The sequence below is a fragment of the Bubalus bubalis genome, chromosome 18 (genome assembly GCF_019923935.1).
Source record: "Bubalus bubalis isolate 160015118507 breed Murrah chromosome 18, NDDB_SH_1, whole genome shotgun sequence".
NCBI classification, from domain to species: Eukaryota; Metazoa; Chordata; class Mammalia; order Artiodactyla; family Bovidae; genus Bubalus; species Bubalus bubalis.
This window is the reverse complement of record NC_059174.1, coordinates 40,875,778-40,889,896: the sequence shown is the minus strand read 5'-3', so window position 1 is coordinate 40,889,896 and position 14,119 is coordinate 40,875,778. Positions and strand designations below refer to the sequence as shown.

Sequence of the window (14,119 nt, the reverse complement as noted above, 5' to 3'; positions counted from 1 at the left end):
CTTCTCCAGAGTCTGGCACAGGGCTGTGTGGAGACCTCTTGGCTGCACTGCAGAACTGACACCCAGCTGCACGCGATGTCCTCCAGCCAGGCTAACTCCACTCATGTCTCAAGGCAAGGTAACTTCCTCAGGACCACCTGCGTAGAGGAGGCGCCATCCCCATTCGCCACCCCAACAACCCCTTCAAGCAACCCAACACATCATCGGTATACTTTAGAAACTTTAAACTCTACAGCTGAAACTTCAGGGTTTAAACTCTAAAGTTTAGAACTTTAAAACTTTAGAGTTTTATCTGTATACTCCTGTGAGAGTCTTGGCATATATCTATCTTAATCAATAACCTATTAATTCATCCATGTATTGGCTTTCTTTCTGCACTTAGCAGGTATTTAATGAGAGACAGCTCCCTCCATCTGGAGTAAACATTCTTGTATTAGAGACAGACTTTGAATGAAAAAGGTTCTAAAAACCAATGTCAAATAAAGCGATAGAGAAATAATTGGACACGGTTGCGGTCCTCCTTTGAAAGGCGTGAGCCCACTCTACGAGACTGCTGGATTCTTCAGTTTCCTGTAGAAACTTTCTTTTCAGTCCCTGCCCAGTAGAGTTCTTCGGTTGTCTGTTTTGACATGACTCTCCTCCATTCCACCTTTTCATTGTCTCCTTTATCACCCTGGTCTTGTTCCCAGAGGAAGCTCTCCCACTTGTCAGTCTCCTCACCCCAGCATGACCCCCGCCCTCCGGACCTGACAGCTGTTCTCCTCCAGCTCAAGTCCTCAAGATTGACTGCTAGCCCTGGGGGACGGGGGGCTGGGGGAAGCCTGGGATGTGCCTGCCTTGCTCAGCTTGCCTGACCTCCCCTGGAGCTCCCACTCTGGTTCCAGCTCCTCCCCAGCCCTGGCCCCACTCCTGGCCTTGGAGCTCTAACATCTGCAGGCCTTTAAAACAGAAGAGAGGCAGATGAGCTGCTCCATCCCACCCCTACCAACTCATTCTCTAACATGATTCTAACCTGGACATTTCTCTCCATATAACACTGTCTCCATATAATGCTATGGGTGTGCCCATTCGAGCTCTCTCTTCAGAGGCAAACACCCAGTTTCTTTCTCCCCCCCTCCATTGGTCTTAGTGTCCTACAGGAATGAAGAAGGAGAGAGAGAGAAGCAAGAGAGAGAGAGAGAGTTGAGACTGTCCATCCAGTTGGCAGGATCCAGAAATAAATATTTAAAAAAACAAAAAAACAAAGCCGGAAGTCCGAAGAGTCTGATGAGCTGGATCATTTAAGAGACACCCGTGGACCCCTCCCCTCTCCTTCTCCCAACCCCCTTCCCCGTTTATTGCAGCTATATCTGCCTTGTCCTGCAACACCCCTCTTGGACTTTCTGGGCCCTCCAGGTGCGCCCAGCCATCTCCAGCCACTCGACCTCAGACCTCAGGCTTGCACCTCTAAGGTCCTCCACCCAACCATCCTCTAATTCCTGAGGCAGTAAAAGCGCGACTGAGCTCCCACGGCTCTAGCCCCCGAATCTGACAGAGCTGTCGCTTCTCTGTCACCCTGGCCTTTGCTGAATTCCTGGCAGCGACCATCTGTCTCGTCAATCTCATTACTGCAGAGTCCATCAAACTCTTTTCCACGCCAGAAGTCATAGCTAAGGACGTTGTATTAAATTGTCAGCCCCACCCAGCTTTTCCCAAAAGGCCATCACTCTCCATTAATGTATTCTTTTACTCTCTCATTTAAGAAAGAGGTAGGAAAAGCCCATTATGTATCAGGCACCGTTTTTGGCATGAGGGATTCAGAGACCAAGGTGGATACGGTCCTGCCAGTCCGGAAATCCACTACTAGAATAATCCAATAAATCACTGCATGTGAATTAAGAGTTAGTCCAGAGGAAAAGTGGGGTTCCTGAACGCTCAGCCTCTCTGCTTATGAACTATCAAGCTCCCAGCATTTCCCAGCTTAGGGTATGTGCATCCAACCCCCTTGGGGTCAGCTTGGTCCTGGCTGAGGAAACCCACCTCTTGGAGCAGAGAGGATGCTGAACTCACAGGGAGAAGGCGAGAGAGGCCAGCCGCTGCTGCAGCGGGAGGCCAGTAGAGAGAGACACCACTTCAGTGTGCCCAGCACGGAGGAGGCTGTCTGTCAGCCCGGAGGGGCTTAGCGCTGGCACTCCACGTCTGAAGCCAATTTAGTGGGTTGCTGAAAAAGGTGTCATTTCATTTGAGAGGGGAGAAACTGGGGGTGCTCAGAAGGGAATTTCCTTATTCTTCAGCCCAGATCACTCTGGAGATACATCCTAATCCTGGTGATTCTCTGGAGAAAAACAAACAAAAAAAACAACTTTCATGGTCCTTTAGTGCATCCTGTAAGGGTCTGGGAGAATGTGGGCTCCAAGCAGCGTTTCTGCTCTCAGCCACACCCACGAAGGGCCTCTCTGGAGCCCAGGGTGCACCTTCTCCCAACAAGCCATAAAAAGCTGGAACACAGGCAATTTCCTTTCAAATTAAGAAATACAAATATTTCCGGCATGAAGAAAACCCAAGTAGCAACTCAGAATGCATGCAGTTAAGTCCCTCTTATCAATTTACAATATAAAAACATCTCATGCATATAAAAGTGAATTTGGGTACCAGCGGACTCACAACCTTCCCTGGGTGTTTTTGTGCACCCAGGTTAGTACATATTTACACGTCGAATGCACACAGGATGATGCCAGGGCCAAATACTGAAAGAAAACATGCGGTAAATGGTTGCTTTAATAAGTCCTGTTCCATTGAAAGGAAATAAAACCTGAGTATTAATGAGATATAATTATATATTTAAAATCTTTTCCCTTGTGCAGTATATAGGATTAATGCCAGTAAACTCACAAACTGCAACATTCTACTCCATTACATCTGCAATGATTAGAGATAGTTTGAACATCTGGCATATAATCTGTGATAGAAAACAGCATTCTGCACTTTAATGGACGTCTGGAGGCTACACATATCTGATTTTATTTCTTTCTGTTAACTCTTTCGTGGGAGAGGAAGATTTTGTTGCCAGGATGCTTCTCCCCTCTTTCTTCCCTTCCTTGCAGCATCCCCGACCTTCCCCGGGTTCTCGTTGGCCACTGCTTTTTCCATTTTCAGCAGTAGACTCAGAACGAGAGCCACCAGAATTGTCAAAAGTCATTTATACGCTGCACAAGGGAGCAGCATTAATATTCAGATTTTAAAACCTTTAAGAACGTCTACCAATGAAAACGAGGACAATTTCCTCGTTATCGGGGAAATCAAAAACATTAAAATGAAGCCGCATCCACGTTTTCATCGATATTTCAAAGGCGCTCTGCACACTCTCTCTTAATCTGGTTCCCTTTCATAATTGTGTACATGGTAACTTGCCTGTCGAGGCTGAGGATTCCAATATTTGTACATTTTTGATGCCTCTTAAGTGTGAGTAGCTAAGACTGTCTTTGACTGGCACAGGCTTTCATTGAAAAAATTAGATGATTTTTCTGCTTCGTGTAGGGTGTGTTTAGCCCCAAGCTAAACAAGGAAGGTTTTAGCCCTACCGCGTCTCTTTAGGGAAAAGAAAGATCCTTTGGTGAAACAGGAAAGAGTGACAGTGCTAGGTTTTGCTTTATTTATTGAAATATTAGCTAATGCCTACACCTAAGGAAATCTAAAAATTGATTCTATGAACAGTCAAGAAGAATGATTGACAGGCAGCCTCAGTAAACCAGGGGACACAGTAGACCATCCGCGGCATTTGGGAGGACCTCTGATGGGCAAGCTCCTGAGGCTGGGTTTGGTATGAGAACACGCATGGAAGTGTGCCAGTGGTAAGTGGATTTGGGGGTGAAATCATCATTTTCATGCCTCGAATTTAATGGCTGGTGCTGAATGTTGTCATAAAGGCCATAGTTACTGCTCATAACTACAGGTGTAATAAGGCGAGATACTGGGCCTTCAGACCCTTCCAGCAATAATTCATGTGGGAATTAAGAAGCCTTAATGAGTCGAATGTGTCACCTGGGACCTCAGACATATAGTCCTTAGGAAAAAGGAAAGCAGAAAGGACTGGCTGGAACTGGAATCGTGAGGGAGAGTTATTAAAGACCGTGGACGCAGGCGCTTCTCTTCCCCCAGGCTCCTCCGCCTTGCTACCCCTGCGCACACGTCCGGTTTGCTTGTCATTGCTGATTTTAAGCCCTTTGAGGGCAGATTCTCGTGAGTTGCCTCTGCTGGATCAATGATTCTCAACCATGGGGCAAACTTGCTCCCCAGGGGAGACCTGGCAACATCTGGAGATATTTCTGGCTGCCACTCTGGGAGGGGTGGGGCGTGCTCCTGGCACCGATGATGGTAGAGGCAGAGTCTGCGGACCGAGTGCACCAGGCAGCCCAGAGGACAGAGATTATCTGGCCTATAATGGCAACAGCACCACTTCCGAAAAACCCTGTGTAAATTGCTCCTACTGGGTAATTCTTCCAGTTTTCAAGGGCAGTGTTGTGCAAAGGAGGGCTCTATCTCCGGACTCCACGGGGGACAATAGAAACCACAGCCAGCCTGGAGATGCTAAGTTGAAGCGCATCCCCAGCCCTGATCCACGCTGGATCTACCAAAGTTGATTGCGGGTGGGGTGGGGGGAGGGGGTCACCGGACTCCTAATACAGTTGCTTTATTAAGATGCTCCTAATTCGTTTGGAACAAGTGGAAATTCAGATAAGGAACAGAGTGTACCTTGCTCTGTCTGCACAAAGGATTTGCCGAGCATGAGCCATGTGTGCAGACACTGTGGGGCACCATTTTTAGAGCCTTTTAAGACAAGCAGCTTTCAAGTGTCTAAGCCCCACCGGGGGGATGCCAGCACTCTTCATGCTAGTCACAAATGGTCCTGGCCCTTCAGGAAAGCGGTTCAGCAGGACATCCACTTGTCCATCGTTTTTAGCTATTAGCACCAGTTGCTGAACATACTCAGATTTAATGAAAGGTTTTGTTTAAAACAGTCCTGGAATTCTGATGTTTCTCCCCTTGAAAATCTGATTAGTGTTCAGATTTTAGAACATATACAGTAGTAGTGTTGGTCCCGTACAGACAAATAAAAAGGCTCTCTATCCCCAGTTCTCAACTTTAATGCAGTCCAGAATGTAGGTCAACAGCAGCCCCAGTACCAACCTCGTGACCTGGCGAGTCCAGAAACCTTCCCAGGAGTCCCATGACCGAGGACTCCAACTTCTGGCTCCAGCCAAATTCAGGAGCTTCTGAACTGTTGGACCTTCTACCCAGCTTCTACTTGTCTGCCAAGCTCTCTCATTTCTCTTTAAGCTCCCTTTCACCTCCCATCTACAGTATCACTTCCTGGAGGAAGCTTGGGTAGAGCTTTACCAATGATGCAGGAGTAATAGGGTTGAGGGGAATAGGGTCCAGAGGGGGGCTCTGAACTTCCTCACAGCAGAGAATTTAAAAATAAATAATAGATTTCTCTCTTCTGTGAAAGACTCTCATCCTTTCCACAAACTTGGATTTCCTGTTCCCTTATTACCACGAGCCCTCTCTCTCCCTAGTTCATCAACACTCCAGCAATTCAGATAAATGAATTCATTATATATCCTAGCACTTTAGTAGGGCTTCCCTAATGGCTCAGCAGGTAAAGAATCTGCCTGCAATGTAGGAGACACAGGTTCAATCCCTGGGCCAGGAAGACCTATTGGAGCAGGAAATGCACTTTATTACATTGAGCAAGTTAGCCCCTCTCCCTCTGACCCCAGACCCAGTGCCAGGCCCCACTGTCTACCACCTGCATACACACAGACCTGTTCTTAAGTTCAGTAGCCACACCACTGGCAACTTCTCCAAATTTTAGCCCTCAGAAAAGGGAGACAGTCATTTCTTTGTTGATGTGAATTCTTCTATCCTATCCCTGGTAAGGGGGCTTCCCTGGTGGCTCATCAGTAAAGAATACGCCTGCAATGCAGGAGCTGTGGGAGGTGTGGGTTCAATCCCTCCTAGAGGAGGGCATGACAACCCACTCCAGTATTCTTGCCTGGAGAATCCCATGGACAAAGGAGCCTGGCAGGCTGCAGCCCGTAGTGTGGCAAAGAGTTGGACACGACTGAAGCGACTTAGCACACACACACGTACCCCTTATAATAAACACATATCCTTAGAAGGCAGAAGTGGACTCAGTCACTTTTACATGATTTTCCTCTATTATATTGAAATACTGTTGGTCAGGCTTATTCTAACTTCTCTCTCCCTTCAACCTGGATAGTTTATAGCCCATGATCTCTTCTCAACTCAGCATCTTTTCTGTCCTTGCTAGCAAACGTCCCCGCTTATTGATAATGAGATTATTTGATGGGTGTATGTCTCTCCCACTAGGCTGCAAGTTCCATGCGGGCAGGGGCAGTGCTGCCTTTTTGCTGACCCCCAGCGCAGTGTCTGACACACAGCATTCAGCTGTACATATGTGCAGGAAGAGGACACAGAGAGGATGTTTTAAGAGAGCAGGTCGCATCATAACTTTTCACCTTCTTCACAACCCTAGGGTTTGTGTGTAAGGGTCTGCTCAGGACACTCGGGATTCTCTGTTCCTTCTACTTCCTTCCAGGAGTGTTGGTCAACAGACATGGAGGGCCCATAGTCTTCAAGCTTCATGTGCCTCCCTGAACAGATATTCCAAGATGACTGCACTTAATTTGGAATAAGTCTGCCTGTGTGTATGCACGTTTGCCCAACCTGGGAAAAACGATACACTCTTGTCTGTTAAAATCCCTAGATACAGTGGCCTTGCACGTGCTCCGAAACTGAGCATGGAGCAGCTGACCCCTTATTTGGCTCACTACCCAACAGTGATCTGGAACCAGGCATTTTTATTGAAATCCAGAAAACACTCCCTCTGGAAACTCACCTCCTGTTACATCCTCTCCCACCCCCTAGAACCTGCCATCCTAAGGTCTCACCACCCATGCCCCTGATCTCAGGGGCCAATCTTCAGGGCAAAGAAGCATTTCAAAAGTCCAAAGACCTTAAAGGTAAGGATACAAAGTTGGAACACTGCCTGTAAAGAGTCTCTTTGGATGGTGTTTGGCCTGGGGTAGCTGCCCCAGCAACCCCCAGTCTCACCAGCCACCAGCGTTCTGTCCTTCTTGTCTGATTGGAAGGCCAGCCCCTAGGCCATGGTTCCTCTCACCCTCCAAGGGACAGTGACTTTTTGCCTTGCTCTTTCCAGAAGTGCCTTTTCCCCAGCCTCTCTTCTGACTACTTTCTTCCAGGCAATGTCTGGGACCAGAGGCAAAAGTTTTGACATTGATCTTGTGTAGGGTCAACCTCACCATGCTGTCAGTTGCACCTTAATATGTAAGAGGCTCCTCCCACCCCAGCTCCCAAACACTGTGTGTGCAATTGATTTCAGCCTCCCACTCACTCAAAACCAAAACAGTTACTGAGCACCTAACCTGTGCCAGGCCTTAGGCTGTGGGGCAAACACAGAGGAATCTAGCTCGGGTGTTGTGTCACCTGGAAGGAAGGAACATATACAAAGCCAGCATTACTCAAAGGGCAGTTAGTGTCAAAGGAGGAAGTGCCAGAGACCCGAGGGTGCATTCTGGCTGGACATGGGGAAAGGCATCCCATAGGAGATGGCCCCTTCTCTTGGCCCTAAAGATCTTGGAGAGTTGAAGGCAGAAGCTGGGAAAGAAAGCAAGCCAGGCAAAGTGAACCAGCTTAATCAGACCTGTCACACCTTGACTTTGAGATTAACCCAGGTGATAAAGATCTCCCAATAGCCCCTTCTTTGTTTCCAGTTGAACTATGGCATTTTCTCTTTTATTCAGCTGTTAAACATTGATCTTGGGCCCATGGAGGCCTGATTCTTCCAAGGATTAGGAAAGTGGTGGAAATGCTAATATTGAGCAGAAAGAGAGGGGCAGGGGCAGGATGAGGATGTCTTCCCAAGAGCCAATGTCTTCTTGGGAAGCCCTGGGGCTGTGGTGTGGACGGAGGCCAGATCAGAGCTGGGGTTGGAGTTTGGAGGTTGGACTCAGCCCTAAGGCTGCTGTATGCAGACTTGCACCTTCTCCTCCAGAACACTCATCCTGAGGTTTGGAGACAGCACAAACTTCACACTCTGGAAACATCACTGTTCCAGAGTGGCTCCAGGTCCAGAGAGGAGCACAAAGTCTCCTCTGTGTTGATCATTAGAGCTAGATTTCTATTGAAAAATTACTTTATTGGTTTTTTATTTTGCTGCTGCTGCTGCTGCTAAGTCGCTTCAGTCATGTCTGATTCTGTGCGACCCCACAGATAGCAGCCCACCAGGCTCCACCATCCCTGGGATTCTCCAGGCAAGAACACTGGAGTGGGTTGCCATTTCCTTCTCCAATGCATGAAAGTGAAAAGTGAAACTGAAGTCTCTCAGTCGTGTCCGACTCTTCACGACCCCATGGACTGCAGCCTACCAGGCTCCTCCATCCATGGGATTTTCTAGGCAAGAGTACTGGAGTGGGATGCCATCGCCTTCTCCGGGTTTTTATTTTAGACCCACCCAATTTCCAAAGGGATCTGAAGCAGCTTTTCATAAAAATTGGTATATCTATTAACAGAGGCTGGTTAAAATGCAAATAAATTTTAAAGTTCAGCAGCCAGACAAGGAGTGGGAGAGCTAATGGCTCAGTGAGCCAACATCCCCTGCTTCCACCACCCCCTCACCCTTCCTGGGCTTCAAGACCTCATGGCCAGTAGATTCCCCTCTATATGGGTGGAGTACACCATGCCTATTTTCTGGCTGAGCCACCTGAGGAGTTAAGCAATACTCCCGAGGTCCAGTTAGGAGAAGAGCTGGGGCCAGTGCTCAGGACACTCGGGATTCTCTTTGTTCCTTCTACTTCCTTCCAGGAGTGTTTGTCAACAGACACGGAGGGTCCACAGTCTTCAAGCTTCATGTGCTTCCCTGCACAGATATTCCAAATGACTGCACTTAATTTGGAGTAAGTCTGCCTGTGAGGAAATGGGCGTTTACATCTGTCAAGTAAGGGCTGCTGGGGTCCTTGATTTAATTTCCGAGGATATATCTGTCCACGTCTGAGAAATGTAGCCAGAGGAAGTGTGGTTACACCACGGGGCACATCCTCCACAGGTACTGCACTGAGGGCATGGCTGGCCCTTTAAGAGCCAATGTCTTCCTTCTGGTCTGGATTGCAGGTTTGTGAGTGGGATGTCGTTTTCTCTTCCATGTTATCTGTTCATCCTCCCTGGGCATCCTTCTCTGCAATGGTCATTGGAAATTACACATATGGCTTCCTGCCGCAATCTGTTATGAGAATAACTGAGGATTTAATGTGCCAAATATATCTTACTCTCCCCTTGGTCTGGCACAGGGCAAGTGCAGTGAGGGAACGTCTGTGCTGTTGCGTCTTTTAGGTCCGGTATAGCTCTCAGACTAGCCACACGCCAGAGACAAGCTGATGTCTGCAGAGGGTGGGGCCGGCTGAGAACACTCAGCTTTAAGTACACATCTTTCTACATCACCTGTGAATCGTCCCAAGGAGACTTTGGTACATCAGGCTGGGGACCAGTAGACTGGGGTCCTGGGGTCCTAGGCAGGTCCTAGGCAGGACTTGAGGAGCAGGACACGCTTTTGGGGCTGCGTGGATTCAGTGCCTACTTATCTTCAGAAGAATCCCAGAAGAAACAGAAATGAACATTTGTGCATTTTTTCATGTACTGAAATTATCTTTTTTTTTTTTTCTAGAGAAACAGCACTCCCACACCTTAAGGGAGGGAGCTGAGACAGAGTGATATCCAATGCAAATTCATTCTAAGAAGGTTGTGGGGGCCACCTGGTGTCCAATGCAGACAGGACCTGCTGCTAGGTGGATGGGAGGAGAGAGGCAGGGTGGGGAGGAGGGGGGAGGGGGAATACCTGACTCCTTCTTATCCAAACAACAGCCCATCAGGAGGATTTGGAAGGGGTTGCCGGAGGGTGGGGGGGACCACCTTATGTTGTGGGAAGCAGATCAAAGCAGAAAAGATAATGTCCCCACAAGGAAAGGGTGAACAGAAAACGCCTTGATGGAGAGAGCCTGAGAGAGGTACAGACGGCCCTGGATCCCAGGCTAGACTTCACAACAGCCTGGGTGGGTGCCTTCAAAGAAAGAGCAAAACCACTTGCTCAGGTTTCAGACACACATAGATACTAACGCTTCCTTGGAATTCTCCCTCTGGGTTTAGGTTTCCTGAAGAATGTAGTCCCCATCCCTGGTTTTCTATGCAGAGCTGAAATAATTCATCAAATATTTGGAATGTGTAATTAAATATCTAATGCCAATTAGCAAATTACTAATGAAATAATCAGAGGCTTTTTATGGTTTATAGTTCGGCTCGAATTTTAATTCTAAGTGGTTATTGATTCTAAATACAGTCTGAGTTGCAAAACATTAGGTATATAGATGTGAAATGAGAAACGAAAAGAAGGTTTGGGGGCTGTGGTGGTGGGTGCCCAGAGGCCCTGACCCTCACTGTTTTGGCAGCAGGTGCCAGAAGTGAAGGGCCATGTAGGGCGTGCCCTCTGTCCACTGTTAGTCGGGGAACCAGGGAAGAGACGCAGAGGTTTGTGGTGGAGGTCCAGGGCCTGTGGGGCATGCTTCCCATAGTTGGGTTACAGCCCATCGCTCCATGATTACAGACCAGAGAAATGCACGACACCGCCTCATGCTCCCTGGAGGCTCTGCCACACCAAACCCTAGGGAAGAGCAACAGTGGCTAGAAGACAGAGCTTCTGAGGCTGCCTTGCTCCCGCAGGCTGGGAGGCAGTCTTGGGACTTTTCATGTGTGAGAGAGCAGACTGCAAAGATGCCATCACTTGAGTGTAGGTCTGGACTGGGATGCAAGGGTATTTGGTGTGCATGGGAACATGATTCCCTATGGATGTGGAAATACATGGTTATCAATAGGGCTTGGGGTGCCTGCTTATTTACAGAGTGTGTGGGTGCATGGTTACCTACAAAGCGTAGGGGGGTATTTGGTTAGCTATGGAATATAGGGTGGTATCTCTCAGGTACGAAGATAGGGGCACATGGTTACCAAGAAGGCAAAGGAGTATGGTTACTTTGGGTGGCCAAGGTACAAATGAATGTTTCCAGCAAAGTTGTTGAAAGAAGTGCAAGCCACTTTGACAAAAACTTTTTTCAAATGACTTTCTCCTTTTGTATGGAAAATAAAGTGCTAATCAAACACTGAATTTAAATATTGAAGCAGGTTCTTTAAGATATCTTCTTGACAGATTATTAGAGAAGCTGAGTTACTAGAAGGTATGAAAAATAATGCAATTTCCTTTTTCTAAGAAATACCTTTACACCAATTTTATTTCTCCCATTCTATATTTAATAAGATGCATTATCATTGTTAGGAAGAGCAATCATCCCTGTGCCCATAATTATTTATTCTATGCACACCCTATTCCAGGAACTTCATCATACATCCTAGGTCACGTAATCTTCACCATCCACCCTTCAGGATATGTATTAGCATCAGAATTAGCAAGGTCTGTTTCATAAACAAGGAAATGGAGGCACACAGATTTTTAACAACTTGACTAAGGAAAAGGGCATGGCAACCCACTCCAATCAGTATTCTTGCCTGGAGAATCCCATGGACAGGAGAGCCTGGTGGGCTACGGTCCACAGGGTTGCAATGAGTCTCACACGACTGAAGCCACTTAGCACGTACACATAATTTATGCAGCTACTCGGTGCTGGGGGCAGACCTAGAACCCAGGCATGTCTGTACCAACGCTGTGACTTTCTCCATAGTGCCACTCATGGTAGTAGATGGTCACTCAAAACAAACCAAGACTATGGGGACAGTCTCGCCCGGGACTCACGCGGCCTTGTTCCTGGGCAGTTTTTCAGTCACTACAAAGACAGCCCATTGAGTCCTGGGGCTCTTTCGAAGACAGAACTCCCAGGGGAAATGGGCGGAAACCAGATGCTGAGCTAGGAGGCCGGCCTGTAACCAAGATGCCCCCCTTGCTCGGCTGGTCCTCCCTGGTTAACGACAGAGGAGGGGCTTGCCTCCTGGCTGGACCTGCTCCTGCTCCTACCTGGGCCAGGCCAGAGTGCAGACCCCTCTTCCCTTCCCAGCCCTCTGCAGCATCTGGGAGCAGGAGGGAAGATGCACCACATATACAGCTCAGGAGTGATTTAAACACTCCTCCAGCTCAAAGGGGAATCTTGGATTTCATTAATTAATACATCAATAGAAGCCAATGGAGAAAAACATGTCTTGTTATCTGGCTCCTCAGATGCTAGACATGGGCTCATTAGCCTTAAGCATATCAGCCCGATAACACTATTTATTCCATACAGAATAATGATCTACTTTAGGGGATACTGCAGTGAACCAAAAGGCGGAGTCCATCCATTATCACTGCTCGCCGCACATGTGCGTACATCGCTGCATCCTCCATGAGAATGGCGGGCACGTGGTGCCAGGCTCCTCACAACAGACCTGCAGGGGTGAGGGCCAGCCACCTGGCCAAGGTCACACACCAGTTATGAGGCAGAGTTGGGATGCAAATCTGGGTCAGACCAAGGAAACAATCTGAGTTTCCAGCCTTCCACACAGATAACACACAGAGTGAGACAACACGAACTCCCACCCCGGAAGGGAAGGAGAAGGGAAACCAACAATAGGAAAGGAAAAGGCAGGTGGTCAACCCACATAGACTTATCACCGACCGTTATCTGCTAAGGGTAAGCAAGTTAACAGATTGTGCCGTTGTTGTTATTTCTGTTTTAAATTGCATACTCTGTTTAATGACAGTGTCTTCCAGAAGGAGCCATGAGCAGTCCTAAAGCAGTCAGCCTGGTTAGCCAACGTGCAAAAATAAGAATATTTCATGTTATTTGCTCAGACCCACACAAGGCTATTTGAGATGCTAAGGCCCCTTGTATAGAAAGCAGTCATCAGTTAGATGATGATCCTATTACTGAGCAAGGAGGTTTTCTAAAAGGGGGTACTGATTGGCAGTTGACAGGCAGGATTTACTGCTCCGTGTCCCTAGGTCTGTAGCTTTGGGATCATAAATACGGGACCCCACAGCTGCAGGGCCAGAGACCTGTAGGAAGATCTGCTTCCATGTTGCCTGCAGCTTCATCCTTCTCCTGCCCTTTCTGATCTTGGAAATTCCAAAAGAGCACCCAATTCACCAAAGTACACAGACTGTGGGGCCAGTCAGCCATCTCTCAATCAATTGGTCAGCTCCTCAGCAAGCGCTTATTGATCCCTCCTCCCATGTCGGGTACCCCCAGGATGCACAGGAAGAGTGAGTCAAGAGCTGGGTCCCTGGAGCTCTTTCAGTGCAGCCGCTGCTGCTGCTGCTAAGTCGCTTCAGTCGTGTCCAACTCTGTGCGACCCCATAGACGGCAGCCCACCAGGCTCCCCTGTCCCTGAGATTCTCCAGGCAAGAACACTGGGGTGGGTTGCCATTTCCTTCTCCAATGCGTGAAAGTGAAAAGTGAAAGTGAAGTCGCTCAGTCATGTCCGACTCTTCGCGACCCCATAGGCTGCAGTCCACCAGGCTCCTCCATCCATGGGATTTTCCAGGCAAGCGTACTGGAGTGGGTGGGGTGCCATCACCTTCTCCGCTTTCAGTGCAGAGAGGCTGGTTAAAGCCAAGCCAACTGTCATCATATGCTGAGCAGGCCGTACTATTCGAATCAGAAGCAACTGAAGAGCTCAGAGACGCAGAAACCATGAAGCCCACAGGAGACATGGAGGGCTTCCAAGAGAAAGGAAGGGTGCACACTAAATCTTTAAGGGCTACTGCCAGGGGGACAGCATAGACGAGAAAGAGCTTCTTGGGGCAGCTGGCTTTGAGGACACTAATTTATGAGCACACAAAGAAATTAAGCATGTGGGCCTGGGGACGCAGGTAATGAGGGCTGAGTTGTGATGCCTTGGGTGAAAAAGAGCCATCTCAACAGCAGGGATGGGAGCACCTGCCATGACCACCCACAGGTGAAAAGCCCTCCTTTACAAAAAGGAGGGAAAAGACATTCTAAGGAGGGGATTTTGTTTCCACCTTGGCAATGGGCCTTTAATAATTCAGGCCAGTAGTACTGATCAG

The 14,119-nt window shown here is 48.2% G+C and overlaps 1 pseudogene; it reads left to right on the top strand.

Moving 5' to 3' along the window:
• LOC102404616 overlaps nt 1-14,119 on the top strand; it is a 34,561-nt pseudogene that overhangs the window by 18,893 nt on the left and 1,549 nt on the right.